A 3387-nucleotide genomic window follows, 5' to 3' on the forward strand; every position below is an offset into this window, starting at 1 on the left:
AAAATAATTTTATGGTTGGGGGTCACCACAGCATGAGGAACTGTATTAAAGGGTCGCGGCATTAGGAAGGTTGAGAACCACTGACTTAGCGCCTACCAATTTCTGGACATTATTTCCCCACCGTGAACATAAAACTATGCAAAGTTAATGAAAATATAGCGAAAAGGAAAAAGGGACAGTATTCAATGGTCTTCCCATCGCCCTTGGAACTGCTGTTCTAGTCCCTTCCATTCCCGCCCCGAGACAGAGCCGTGTGCCGCCAGAACATTTTACTTTCTATGTGGAATGAGGGGGCCTGTTTCAGAACTCACCTGCTTGTGCCCTGGTTCCATCATTCCTGAGCTGTGTGACCTTGGGCCAGTTCCTCGACCTCTCTGAGCCCCCATGGCCTCAGCAGTCCCTCAGAGAACGCCACTGGCCCATCGGGGTGCTGCTCTCTACGTGGGTTGGCCTGGCGGGTGAGGAGAGTGAGGGACCCATGGTGGGGGGGAGGGGAGGAACAGCTGGGGAAGGGCCTCCAGGCAAGGAGTTCGGTTTTCACCCCGAGGGCAGGGGGAGCCAAGGATGGTCTGCGAATGTAGTTTACTGTTTTCTGATCCTCAGAAAAGTAATGGGAGTCTCAGGATGAAGGGACCTGGGTCAGGGTGGCTGTGGACGAGGGGGCAGGTGGGGCTGCATGGGTGGGGCAGAGGGGGAGGAAGTGGCCAGTGGGGGACACATGGTGGTGGTGGTGGTGGCGGGGGTGACAGAAGAAGCTGGTTGGGAGTCGCAGGATGAAGGGACCTGGGTCAGGGTGGCTGTGGATGAGGGGCAGGTGGGGCTGCATGGGTGGGGCAGAGGTGGAGGAAGTAGCCAGTGGGGGACACATGGTGGTGGTGGTGGCGGGGGTGACAGAAGAAGCTGGTCTCAGCAAGCGTTGAGCAGGAGCTGGGTTCATGGTCTAGCTGGGATTGCCCAGGGACCAGATCGGTGATGAGGGTGTGGGCCAGGTGTGGGGGGCTTCCCGCTCCCAGAAGCCCTTTTTGGAGAGACTTCGGGGAGGCCAGGAGCACCCGTCACTGCTCCAAGGGACCTGCAGGTGGGGAAACTGAGGCCCACAGTGGCTGTGTGACCCCCCACCCAGAGGGACTAGGCTGAGAGGTGCGAGCCCAGGTCCCCCGCTCTTCTGCATCATGGCGTGCCGGCTCCCAAGGACGGGGGCCCCACCGTCAGGTGTGTGGCTTGTGTCTTTTAGACAGGAAGCCAGAGGTCAGGGCTGGCATCAGCTGGGGACTCTACCCCTCATGGCTGTGCCCAGAGTCCCTTCCAGCTGGCTGCCCTGTGACTATTCAAAAGCTGTTCTTTCTCCCCCGATGCTTCTTTTCTTCACTGTCTCTATGCTCCAGTTTCCCACTGGATTCTTCTGGGAAAGTTTGTTTGTGGTTCAGGGTCCCACCGACAGACGCGGCCGCATCCCGCACACAGCTGCTCTTTAATCGGTGCTCGAGTCCCGCCCAGGTCCGGGCGAGGAAAAGAATCCTTGTGCCGCAAGGGACGTTCTAGCGATAGCCGGTGATACTGGAATATGAACTGTGTCCGTGACCACATTTCCCGGTCTGGTCATTGCGTGGTGATTTCTTTCACGACAGCCTTGGTCTTAAGGGATGAAAGTCACAGCGTTTCGGGGGAGATGTCATGATGTCTGCAGTGGCTCTCAGATGCTTCGTAGAAATAGACCTGTGGGTAGGAGTACAGCTCCACAGCGGGGTAAGGAGAGGTAGGAGAGGTGGACAACTGTGAGCCTGGATAAAGGTGCGAGGAGGTCATTGTCCCGCCCTTGGGACTTTTGTGTGGCTTTGAAACTTTGCACAATGACAGGTTTGTAAAGGTGCTGCAGGTGGGGCGGTGGCCTCGGGCAGCCACCCGGGCGCCCTGTGGTCTCCGGCCCTTTTCGGTCGCCTCAAGGAGGGGAGAACTGCTCACCCCACTCAGCTCTGGGCAGCCTCTAGGGGGCAGTTTGGAAACAGCAGAGGCGTTGGGTAAAAGTCATTCCTCCCTCTGTAGAGAAATCATTAGTTTTAGGCTCTTTGCTACGGACCAACTTGCCTTCCAGTGTTTATTTCTCTCCTTCACTCGCATTTTCCTTGACGTTCTATTGCCTCCTAAAATGGCCGAAGTAGTATTCGTATTAGTTGTTATTATTCAAACAGAGAGAATAAAGAAATAATAGCCCCTCTTCTTCTCCAGCCCCTGGAGGGTCACCAGTGGTAGGTGGACCCTCCTAACTATTTCCTGTGCTCATGGAAACACATCAAAACAAGTAGGTAGCTAGTAGGGCTTGGTGTCTTACCCTTCGTTAGCCTCCTCGTTCTCCTTGAAGACACAGCTTGGGGGGTCACCTCCTCCAGGAAGGCCCCTGAGCTCTACACATTGACCTCACTCCATTGCAGTCATCTGATTACGAGCCGTCTCCCCCGCCAGATCTTGGGTAACGTGAGGGCAGCAGCTGTTTCCGGTCACCGTCCACACTGGAGCTGTGAGCCCGGGAGATGCACAGGCAGTGTTTGTGGAGCGAACGGATGGGCAGGGGAGGCGTCCTCGGTGAGGAGGCCACATGAGCGGAGCCCGGCAGGTAAGAGAACTTCCTTTTTAAAAAAAAAAAAGAAAAGATTTTTATTTATTTCAGAGAGGAAGGGAGAGGGAGAGAGAGATAGAAACATCATTGATGAGAGAGAATCACTGATTGGCTGCCTCCTGCACACCCCCAACTGGGGATCGAGCCTGCATCCTAGGCATGTGCCCTTGACAACTGGGGATCGAGCCTGCATCCCAGGCATGTGCCCTTGACTGGAATCGAACCAGGGACCTTTCAGTCCGCAGGCCCACGCTCTATCCACTGAGCCACACCAGCTAGGACAAGAGAGAACTTCTTGTTCTTACACTCCTCCTAGCCTCTGGGAGGAGAGTCCTCAGTGTGTCTGGGGACAGAAGGCCACTTTGGGGAACATGGCCACCCCACCCCAGGGCCCCGTGCCCTGGCCGACTATCCTGGCACTAATGCCCCATGTGGGCTGGGCAGATGGGGTGGCCATGAGCTACCGAGGGCTGGGTCAGGGCTGTGTCCTCTCTTCTCCCCAGGGTCTTGGGGTTCACTGGGGGAAGCACAGGCCAGGGCTGGAGCCGCTCAGGGTTTAAAGGTGGGCGTGACCTGGCCTTTATCTGTCTAGGATCCTGACTCCTTCCTCCTCATGGTCAAATAAGGCTACACAATGCCGGCTCCGTCTGGTAGCGTGGAGGCTGGGGTGGGGGGGAGTGGAGGTAAGGAAAGGTAAGTGGAGGCCAGAGTAGGTGAGGAGAGGTCAGGGGAGGCAAGGGAGGTGAAGGGAGGCCGGAGGGGGGGGTTGAAGG

At 56.6% G+C, this 3387-nt stretch overlaps 1 protein-coding gene across 1 annotated transcript in view; it reads left to right on the top strand.

Annotated features, from left to right (window-relative positions):
- The first annotated feature begins 2431 nt into the window (after positions 1 to 2431).
- Positions 2432 to 3387, top strand: part of JAKMIP1 (janus kinase and microtubule interacting protein 1) — a 38009-nt gene continuing 37053 nt past the window's right edge. The window contains exon 1 of the mRNA XM_014538280.1: positions 2432 to 2611. The gene's annotated coding sequence lies outside the window, so the exon portion shown is untranslated. The remainder of the gene's footprint in view (positions 2612 to 3387) is intronic.

The sequence above is a fragment of the Myotis brandtii genome, unplaced genomic scaffold (genome assembly GCF_000412655.1).
Source record: "Myotis brandtii unplaced genomic scaffold, ASM41265v1 scaffold188, whole genome shotgun sequence".
Classification (NCBI taxonomy): Eukaryota; Metazoa; Chordata; class Mammalia; order Chiroptera; family Vespertilionidae; genus Myotis; species Myotis brandtii.